The following is a 12,049-nucleotide window of genomic DNA, read 5'->3' on the forward strand; positions in this document are numbered from 1 at the left end:
TTGCCGAACATACCAAAGATTTTTTGTAGAGAATTTTAATGATAATGGGTGATTTTTTGTTGTAAAAAATAAACAGTGAAATTTTAATTCCGTTTCTGAATTGCTACATGGGTGTTTTCTCTTTTTCGAGGAATAACTGATTTTTTTAAATGAAAAAAAAAATCTTTGTAATAAAAATAGGTGGTACCTAACTTTTGGTGGACTGTATGTATAACCTTTCAATGAATTTCTCTCTTCCTCTCTGATTATTTTGCTTTTCTTTTCCTCAGTTCTTCTTTTAGCTGTGACAAATCCAAGATCCATTCTTGAAAAAATAATACTCAACTTTTTATTATCTTCACACTTTTTATATTTATTTAGCAAGACAAACACATACCGTATGTTTAATGTAGATAAACATCTAATGTCTGATAAGTCTGAAATGAAAATGACGGCATTAGCTTGAGCGCCATATGTGATGTGTTTGTTTTTCTCCTCATTTCGCTTGTAGTTAAAACGTTACACAGTTTGTGAAGTTTTGAAGTATATTTATGATATTCATTTTAGGATTAAACCAAAGTAAAGAAATGACATAGCATCGTCTCTGTAAGTACTTTTTTTTGGTTCTATCACATTTTCTACAATTGATAGCCAGCATTTTGATACACCAAAGAATACAATAATCATGTATAATATACTGTGATTCAAAAATCAACTTCCACCTTTGGAGATTTTTTAAAAATTTTATATACATAATTATATCCTGCATTTTGTGAAGTACCATATTCATTTAAAATTTATTTTTTGGCAACGTTTTAATTTAATTTTAGTCCCTACCAAACGTTTTTAAAATTTATTTGTCATTTATTATTTATTATATATCATAGCTCAGTTTACACATTTCATCTTATTTTGCGTTTGTCTATCTGTACAATCATGTAAGACATCGCAATGACTATGTTGTACTATTATACCACTGTCCCAGGTTAGGGGGAGGGTTGAAACCCGCTTACATGTTTAACCCCTCCACATTCTCTATGTTAGTGCCTGTCCCAAGTCGGGAGCCTGTAATTCAGTGGTTGTCGTTTGTTTATGTATTAAATATTTGTTGTTCGTTCATTTTTTATACACAAATTAGACCGTTGGTTTTCTCGTTTGAATTGATTTACATTGTCATTTCGGGGCCTTTTATAACTAAGTATATGCTCGCCTTTAGTGACCCAGCACGATGTTTTTTTGGAATGTAAAGGTTGTTGATGACTTTTTTCAAAGTAAATGCTATCACATCACAGACAAAGAAGTGAGTAATCCACATGCACTTGTTTCTATCCATAGGAAGATCGACTATCCATCTATTTATATGGATAGTCGAGCTTCCTATAGCTATGGGTAGAAACAAGTGCCTGTGGATTATTCTATGTTTATAATCTTATAAAGAAAATCTCTTGTGTTGAAAGGTGTAGATTTTCTGCAAAAAAAGTTTGCTTTATTTGCCACAAAATCCATATTTTCTATAAAATGTAATAAAACATAGATAATAATACTTGGGAAGAAGTTTCGTTTTGGAATATGTACGAAATGACTGAACTCTTTTATTCGTTATCTTATCTTTTCTGTTTTGATATTATTAACCCCTTGCTGCGTAGCGAAAATTCAAAACATTGTCAAGAAACGGGACAATTTCAGTAAAAAAAATACCAAAAAACAGTAAATTGTTATTCATTCTGGAATAACAACATATTTAAACACCGTTTAACTACCCATCGTGATGACATACTGATTATTCGTCGTGCTAAAGCAGACCAATTTACCATAGGCGGATCTAGGGGCCCCTTAGGTCAGTTAGTGTCCCCTCCTTATACAAAAAGTTCTGGATCCGCAACTGTAATAAGTTACTCCTTCCCAGCAGCTTAGACACCCCTGGCCACCAGGTGGTCGTGTTAATGTTCGAACATTGGTCCGTCGACTTCATAGAGGCAACCTATGAGCACGTCGTGTTGTCAAGAGACGTGCCCTAACAGCCAGGCACCGTATAATCAGGTTTCAATGGGCTAATGACCATCGACGCTAGAACATGAGAAACTGGTCAGATGATAGTCGGATCTGTTACGACCAGTTGACGACAGAATATGAGGTTGGCGGGAAAATAAAACTGACTATGACCAAAATAACATTTGCCCAACGCGTACATTTGGTGCTGGTGGTCATACAGTATGCGGTTGCTTCTCATACCGTTGTAAGCTGGATATGCATATTCTCTAGGGTAACTTGAACGGACAGACATACAGGGATTTGGTTCTTAGAAACATTGTATTCCCTCATTTTGGTAATCACCCACTTGCGTCCTAAGACCCTTGTGCATCGACGAAAATGCTAGACCACACAGGGCAAGGATTGTAATCGAGTACAAAGATCAAGAAGACATTGATACTATCTTTTAGTTTTCTATGTCACCAGACATGAACCCTTTCGAACATGTCTGGGATGCCATTGTCAGAAATCTCAATCGCAGTGATCACCCTTTGCAAAATCTTGGCGATTTAAGAGTGGCAATTGTTGAAGAATGGAACAGATTTCCTCATCTTTAGTTCAGAAGGCTTGCACAGAGTATGAGACGCCGTGTTATGAAACTGTACCGGAAGAGAAGTGGTTACACATCCTATTGACTCAAATTTTGACATGAAATTTGCCGAACATACCAAAGATTATTTGTAGAGAATTTTAATGATAATGGGTGATTTATTGTTGTAAAAAAATAAACAGTGAAACTTTAATTCCGTTTCTGAATTGCTACATGAGTGTTTTCTCTTTTTCGATGAATAACTGTGTTTTTTTTTTTAAATCGTTGTAATAAAAATAGGTGGCGCTTAACTTTTGGCGGACTGTATGTATAACCTTTCAATGAAGTTCTCTCTTCCTCTCTGATAATTTTGCTTTTCTTTTCCTCAGTTCTTCTTTTAACTGTGACAAATCCAAGATCCATAATTACTCTCTATTCTTGAAAAAATAATACTCAACTTTTTATCATATCTTCACACTTTTTATAGTTATTTAGCAAGACAAACACATACCGTATGTTTAATGTAGATTAACACTGCTGCAATGTAATTGATCAAATGTCTGATAAGTCTGAAACTGATAATGACGTACTGCATTAATTAGCTAGAGTGCCATATGTGATGTGTATGTTTTTCTCCTCATTTCGCTTGTTCAAAAATAATATAGTTTAAACGTTACGCTGTTTGCAAAGTTTTGAAGTATATTTATGATATAAACCAAAGTAAAATGACATAGCATCGTCTCTGTAAGTACTTTTTTTTTTATTCTATCACATTTTCTACAATTGATAGCCAGCATTTTGATACACCAAAGAATACAATAATCATGTATATACTGTGGAGAATAGATATTTTCTGATTCAAAAATCAACTTCCACCTTTGGAGATTTTTAAAAAAATTTATATACATAATTATGTCCTGCATTTTGTGAAGTACCATATTCATTTAAAATTTGTTTTTTTGGCAACGTTTAAACTTAATTTTAGTCCCTACCAAACGTTTTTTTTAAATTTATTTATCAAATATTATTTATTATATATCATAGTTTATCAGTTTACACATTTCACCTTATTTTGCGTTTGTCTATCTGTACAATCATGTAAGACGTCGCAATGACTGTTGCACGTATTTAGCAAATATCCAGGTGTAATGATAAGTCGTTATCCTAAGGCTATTTTTTTCTTATTTTTTCTGTACACTTAGCTTTCATTTTTTATTACCATGCATTGTCAAGCTTGGTAACTCATAATTATTTGTCAGTAACTAAATGTACGATGCTGTCCCATACTGAACCTTCTGACCTTGTTTGTTTACATTTAAATTTCAATGGCGTCAAAATCACGTGATTTCAATTCGTTCTACCCAATCAAATTGCTCTACTGTCAATTAGGGGATTTTCCAGTCTACGGCAATTACGTTAATTCTTGGTGGGATATTGCTTCAAAATAGTTTGCAATAATTTTGGGTTTTATTCAACAGGAAAACTCTTTTTTTGCCATCCCTTTTGACATCAGTGGAATTCTGTATGAAAATTTATCTACAGTCATGATGGTCAGAATATCGATCTTTTTATAATGAATAAAAAGAAAATTCTATGAAAAATAAATGTAAATTATTTTTCATTAACCTACTCTATATTCCTGTACAAAATTATGGCATGGGCATCGTTTTTTCAATTAGTTTTCCTTTCATTTTGGTTGGGCTTTTTTCGCGGGAAAATCGCGAAAGACGTAAGGAGCATGTCATTTTAAAATTCCTAAAAATACGATTTGCTTGACCTGTATTGCCTGCCACAAGATTGATGACGCTGAATGGAATGTACACAAAGCAATGGAGGCCGGAAGTGGGATTTTGTGAAGTTCTAGAATGTTTTTAGACATTCGGAAGTCGGGATTGAAACGGCCATTAGAAATTTGGCATTTTTTAGCAATAATTGAGAACAACAATGAAAACTTACCTTCAGAAATGTTTTTTTATTCAAAAGTGCAGAAAAAACGTATTTTACATTGTTTTTCTACGCCGGAAGTAGCGTAGTGACGTCAATGCGGAGTTTCCCCGTGTGTTAAGTTCAAACACAAATACCTAACGAACTGACAAGATGAACGATTTTAGACTACGGTAGGATATAGCAAATAATTTGTATTTTTATGATTTTACATTATGCACGTCTTTCATCATAGTTTAATATATGCAAATATATACTTGTGTGTATAAACAGATTAAGTATTCATTCCATAAATAAAAGTTAAATCTACGGAAAGGTCGCTAAGCGACGTCCACTAAAAAAAACTTTTAAAATTGAGCAACTAAAATACATGTATTGTTATGCAGCATTTTAAATTTTTTTTAATATAGATTAGACCGTTGGTTTTCCGCTTTGAATAGTTTAACACTAGTAATTTTTGTGGTCCTTTATAGATTGCTGTTCGGTGCGAGCAAAGGCTCCGAGTTGAAGACCGTACCTTGATCTATACTGGCTAACTTTTATAAATTGTGACTTGGATGGAGAGTTGTTTAATTGGCACTCATACCACATCTTCCTATATCTATTAATTTCTTAAAAAATGGATAGCAGCATGGACTATTGTAAGATTGTTCTCAATGTGTGAATAAACAGTGGCGGATGCAGGAATTTTCGAAAGGGGGGTGCTAGCCCAGGGCAAAGGGGGGGTGCAGGGGTGGTGCAAACATATGTCCCGATTCAAATGCATTGATCGGCCAAAATAAAGGGGGGGGTGCGGACCCCCGGAACCCCCCCTCTGGATCCGCCACTGAATAAATATAACAAAATATCAGTTATTCGAGTTTCATAGATGTGAATTTAAGCATGGGTGCAATTAGGATACTCTTCATTAAAGATTCACGGATCGTTTGGGGGAAGGTTCAAACCCATTGAATCAATATGAATTCAAAATCAAATCGGTGGAACTTTATTGTAAATACATTGGTTGCCTTCAGCTGTTATCTGGACTTAGGTCGGGTTGTTGTCTCTTTGACAAATTCCCCATTTCCATTCTCAATTTATCTAAAAAAAATAAGCAGTGAATGGACACTTTTGTCTGGATCATAGATAAACGAAGGTGAAAAAACTGTCATCATAGGAATTAGGGGACCCTCAAGTTTTTCGAAATTTGTTAGTTATCTTATCGATTATCAGATTTTAATTGGCAATATAGTGATTTGATAAGGTGGTAGTTAATAATGCTAGGTTAATTGTTTCTATTAGAGGTCGGTCATTTAAAGACGTATCAACCGTATCGTATACGTTGACGTATCCGCATCTTCAGATCTATCAAAATTATATATAGATGTGATCCCGAACTTAAGAACACCTTACGTTCGAAACAATAAAACATTCATTTTCAAAATTTGCAATAGTGGTGTTTTGAAATTATAATAATAAGGGGGTCTATCAACTACTTTTACATGCACTTAAAAAGGAGTCAATGTAGGGCAGGTACACGAATATCGTACACAATCCTTTAATAATCAAGTTAAACAATATTTCAAGATCTTACATGAATAAACAAACACAAAAAATCAAATGTACTACTTATATACATGTAAGGAACTTTGAATATTGTTCATTTGCGATGTTATCATAAGAGGTAAATTAAATAGAAACAGGAGTTGTCTTCGGATGTCATATAAATACATGTACACCTAATAAAACAGTACTGATCGAGTATCACTCTATTTGTCAAATAACAATTTGGTTCTACGTGAGCACACGTTAGCACACAAATAAACGATTTTACCGTATTTACTCCTATCATAATCATGCCTGTAAACTGTTCCAACTACTGTTGATTCATTTATTTTCGTGGGTACCAATTTTCATGGAGTGAGGAAAACTTACATTTTTGTTGATATTTAATTTCGTGGTTTTGGCGAAATCTGTATACAAGCCTGTAGATAATTTGGTATTCGTTTAACATTTAATTTCGTGGTTCATCTATTCCCACGAAATCCACGGAAATTGGTATCCAACGAATAATAATGAATCCACAGTATCCAGAATATCTTTACATAAAAGTCGGATTACATGTTCGAAAAAACTCGATATTTCCTAATAGTTTTGTGAATTTTTGCATTAGAAATTAATCAGTTGCTCATTTGCATTATTGAAAGTACACAAAATTAAAGCTCGAGATCACATACTGTTTTTTGGTAAATCTGCAGATGCGGATATACGTCAACGTAAACGATAATATTTTCATCGGGACCAACTTGACTTAATTTATATAGTGATTAAAGAATGATAAAAATAATATAAAAATAATAGATATGACCATTATAACTATTACCATTCTTATCATGAACATGAACTTATATATGAAAAGGAAATTAAAAAATCGGAGTGGATAATTTTTTTTAATTTAGTTTGTAAAAAATAAAATCTTGAACTTATCATACATGAAGTGTTATTTGATTGGGAATATTTTTAAATTCGGTACATCGAGCACCCGCTTAACGAAATGTCCGTGCAAATACGTAAATAAAGTCATGTCGCGAGGTGTCCCTTAAGTTTACGACAAAAGTTATGATATATGTATTAGATACAATACAAAGGAAAAAAAGAAACAGGCCGCTAACAACCGTTGCCGGATAGTTTTTCTGCACGAGTAGTTAGGTCAAGGTCTGAGGCAATAGCCGAGGACCTTGACTTGACTACAAGTGCAGAAAAACTATTCGGCTGGTTGTTTCCGGCCTGTTTGTTTGTTACTTTTGTTTTGTATCTGACTTGTACGACGTTTCAAGAAAGTAGTTGTACATTTCTCAAGACTGAACATTTGAGAAACTTAAATGTCCATAAAGCAGTAAATGTAAGTTAAAGTATAAACACATATTTTTTCATTTCCCTTCAACCGAGAGTTTTTTCTAGAAAAAAATCAAGAATCTATACTTTGATAAAAAAAAAAAAAAAAAAGAACCATTTCAAGTAAAAGATGAATGTTGTATACAATTGTAACTTTTTTAAAATACAACTTCGTAAAAAAGTAAAAAAAAATATATTAAAGAAATATGTTGGTGGTTAGTTCGATAAAGTTTGATTTTTATGGGGGAAACGGAAAGGGGGAAAAAGGGGTGGGGGCTAAATTTATTTAAAATAAACAGGCTAGATCTTTATTTTGATGGAAAAAAGAAGGGTGTGCCATGCCATCCCCCATTCCCCCTTTGAAAAAAATGTAAAAATTGCACGTTTGCTGGCAAATTACAAGAATTCAATATTCAGTGGCGGATCCAGGTCGGTCCGGTGGCTGGAATCCCCTTTTTTGGACGATCAATGCATTTGAATGGGGTATATAGTTGGACCCCCTCCCTTTGTACTGGGTTGGGAACCCCTTTTTAAAAACGGCTGAATCCGCCCCTGATATATATATGAATTCAATATATAAATAAATTCAATAACAATATAAATGTATCAAAAGAATGAATATCCTACTTCTTTAGTGAATGAAATGTTATGAAAAACATGTATTTTGTCTTGTTGTTAGATATATTTAGGCATATACTTTGATTTTTTTTAATTCATGTTTGTCTCTGCAAGTGTTGATCGGGATTAAACACGTGTTACTCTAAGATCCAATCAAAGCCTACCGTCCAAAATTGATGACATATATATGAGTTGAATGATTTTCTTCAAAATTTGCTTCATATTTGGACATGTTTTACACGAATACTTTTTATTCATAGGATCAATCGTGCATTGGTGAGTTGATAGGGATTTTATCTTTTGATAAAATTTGATTTTTATTTACATATTTCCTGTCTTTTTTTATTGAAAAATTTTCGTTTCAGCATTGTCCAAAATACTATTCGTGTCCATATATTGAAGAAAATACATTTTATGACCGATTTTTTTTTATTCTTAAAGGGGGCGGGATGTTCTTTTCTGACTATGAAATTTTTTTTTTTTCAACGCCAGCACCCAAATACTTTTTTTTCAAATTAGCACTATTATATATTCGGTATTCGGAAAATCAGGAATCATGTAGAACATTAATTTGTCATCTGCTTTACCACTGTAAATTTTTTCTCTTAAATTTTGGGATAAAAAGATTTTTGTATTTGGGAGAAAACCATACCCCCCCCCCCTTTTTTTGGAGTTAAATGGCTAATCCCTTAGTGTACTGATATGAATAGTATTTTACTGGAATTGTTTGAAAAAAATATTGATGCTAACGTTAATATTTATTCTAAAAAAAAAAAGACAGGAAATATGTCGGTGAACCAAAAAGTTCAAATCTAATTGAAAGTTTAAGGATTATGTACCCCAATGTGTTGATTCAATGCTAAACATATGGAAATTTTATAGAAAATCCATAGCATTTATCCTTGTACCCTCATATTTGGCAATTTCATGACTGATAGATATAAATTATTGCATGCAGTGCTGGCATTGATTTCCTTAAAACGAGTTTATTAATGTAGATATTGGTTAAAACAAATTAAAATATGGACCAAATCAAGTACACCTTTTAGGGTGCGCTCGACTTTAGTGACTCAGCACGAGGTATTTTGGAATTTACAGGTTGTTTAGAACTTTAAAAAAAAACAAAAAAACACTACCACATCATAGAAAGGCAAGTGAGTAATCTATGTTTCAAATTTTATAACAAAAATCTCTGTATTAAAGGCTGTGGATTTTCTTTAAAAATCTCGGTTTATTTGTCACAAAGTACTCTTTTTCTATCAAATGCAATGAAACAATAAATAATAATGCTTTGCGTCAAGTTTCCCCTTGGTATGTGTACAAAATGGCCTATCTCTATTATTCATTACATCTGTAGTTTTGATACAATTGAAGTTTGAAAAATTCGTACAAAAATGGCTACAGAAGGGGTCATAAACAACATAACTTGGGACACTCTCGAAAACATATCTTACGACTATGACATGTCCTAAGACCATCATTAGACATGTATTAGTCATAATATACTTTCGAAAACAAGGACCCTGAATTACCTACATTAAATGTAGACAAGACAAGACAGACAATATTTTTTTTTAAAGTCTTAGGCAGCAACCATTTGATTTTCTGGGGGGGGGAGGGGGGCTATGGTTTTTTTTTTCTGGACAATTTTTTTTTTTTTTTTTTTTTCGCGACAAGTCGAAAACAATTTTTTCTTTCAATTTTAGCATTACATATAGTGGCAGCTGAGGGTGAAACAAACATTTTTTTTTCTCAGAATTAAAAACAAATTATTTTTTTCTCCAAAAACTAGAAACAAACTTTTTTTTCCAAAAAAAACCATAGCGTAACCCTTGGCTAGCGAAGATGCGTTCTGACTAACCTAGAAGTTTTTGCATTTCAGACAACACACTTTTGCTTTTAGATCATTGCAATTAGTACTGCTTTAAAAAAACATAGTAGTGTCGATTATATTTCTGAAAGATTGAAAGAACGATTGCTTTTTTTTGTCTAAACTATTTACAAAGTATAATGTACACTACAACGTTACAGTCAGAGAGGACATGCGTTTCAATGTCTGTTTTAAATTAAACGTTTAAACTCGCGATGATGTGAATAAAACAAACATTTTCTTTTCAATGAAATATAGCAGATCTTGCCAGTGTAAAGTAAACCTGATGGGCTTAACGTAAATATTTGAGGTACCGATGCTGTTCAGACGTTGTTCAGATTACGTCTGGTAAACGAGTTTACTGGCACTTCCTGTTGAGCTTTTCTGGTACAAAGTATAAAAAATATAGGGCGACTGTTCACCAATTTGTTTGTCTATCTAAATATTTTGTAAAATAGGAGGATGTAATGCCATAGATAACTGAATGAGAGCTTGTCTCGTTAATTACTCTGACCAAAATGATTTAAAATTACATCTGAATGACTTTTTTCCCGTATGTAAGTGCGGCAAGCTCAATGAGTGGAGAAACACAGTCTAGCGCTGAAGATGTAAGTGTCTAGCATCCGTCCGTCTGTCTGTGCTGAATGCACAAGTACACAGGCACGTACGATCATTAAATGGGGCTTAGAGAGAGTGCCACGCTCCCAGCAAGTTAAGAATCCTTTAAGCAAGCTTATTCGGGGGTCCGTTCACGTAAGGGGCCTCTTAAAAGTCACACTGTCTGTCACTCTCCATTATACACTCATTTACCAATGAAAGTCTTAATTTCTCGACATTCATCTCACGGGAATTTCATCTATTACAGGATCTATAATGTAACTATTGTATTCAAGGACATGTACATATCTTTAAAAAAATTAAGGTGAACAATAGATATATTTGGTTATTTTTAGGTCCCTTTTGGTAATTTCGCACATAGAATGCTTCAGTAACTAATACATCCCTGCAATTCACATTTTCATCTTTTAGAGTTCCGGATGAAGGTAAATCCAGAACAACGAGTAGAATCAAGTTCGAATTTGTTCCGGTCGGATAATTTTGTGCATAGTTATGGTCCTTGGACTTGGAAATTCACGCAAATATTTAGTTTTTCAGACCTTTTTCCATCATGCATGAAGATATTGATTTAATATTTAGTACATTCTTTTATTATGACAAGTTACACATCAAGTTCAAATTTATTTCTGGGTCTGATGATTTTGTGCAGAGTAAGGGTTCGAAGACTTAGAAAATTTAGTCAAGTAATCAGTTGTCCACACTTTTTTTCGTTATTCTTGAAGATATTGATAGGATAATTGGTATATAGTTCTATCATGGCAAGTTTGAATTTTGTTTTGATCTCATGATTTTGTGCAGAGTTATGGTCCTTAGACTAAGAAAACTCGCTAAAATAATAAGTTTTTCACACTTTTTTTCGTCATGCTTAAAGATATTGACATGATATTATAACGCCATGGCGAAAAAAAAAGAAACACAGACAAACAACAGTACACACAACAAAACATAGAAAACCAAAGACTAAGCAACACGAACTCCGCCAAAAACTTTTGGTGATCTTAGGTGCTCCGGAAGGGTAAGCATACCCTGCTTCATATTTGGAACTCGTCGTGTTGCTCATAATAGTACAAACCCGGTGATAAGTATAAATCTGTCCGTCACTTTCGTAAAAAGAGAATGGGATTGTAGTTACGACATAAGGAAAATATCCGTTATCATCTGTGAAACTGATATTCCATAAAATTCAACCAACTGTGATGGGTTTCATAACATTTACGAAGAGGCAATTTCAACTTCATCATTTGGAACCCTTCGGATTAATTGCCTTCTTGTGAACAGCAATTCTATAACAAGGAAATCGTGATAGAAAATACAAGCCCGGAGCTATCGTATCGACTGGGAGGTATATACTGCGTATGCAGGAGCTGCTGGGTTGTCTGGCGTAAATTCAAAATTTAATCCTAATATCTATGATGAATTGATTTGCTACATAGAAATGGAAAGTTCAAAATTGGGAAGCATCTATTTTGTCGTAAAGTTTTGTTTTCAACCGCCCTTTGTTATCAATTTCTAAATGTATTACTAAGTCAAGATAAGAGACATACTTAACTGTATCTGGTGTATCCTTTATATCAAGTTCGATTGGA

At 33.4% G+C, this 12,049-nt stretch overlaps 1 protein-coding gene across 1 annotated transcript in view; it reads left to right on the forward strand.

The window, feature by feature from the left end:
- The first annotated feature begins 566 nt into the window (after nt 1–566).
- LOC143064911 (uncharacterized) overlaps nt 567–12,049 on the forward strand; it is an 89,215-nt gene continuing 77,732 nt past the window's right edge. The window contains exon 1 of the mRNA XM_076238121.1: nt 567–585. The gene's annotated coding sequence lies outside the window, so the exon portion shown is untranslated. The remainder of the gene's footprint in view (nt 586–12,049) is intronic.

The sequence above is a fragment of the Mytilus galloprovincialis genome, chromosome 2 (genome assembly GCF_965363235.1).
Source record: "Mytilus galloprovincialis chromosome 2, xbMytGall1.hap1.1, whole genome shotgun sequence".
Classification (NCBI taxonomy): domain Eukaryota; kingdom Metazoa; phylum Mollusca; class Bivalvia; order Mytilida; family Mytilidae; genus Mytilus; species Mytilus galloprovincialis.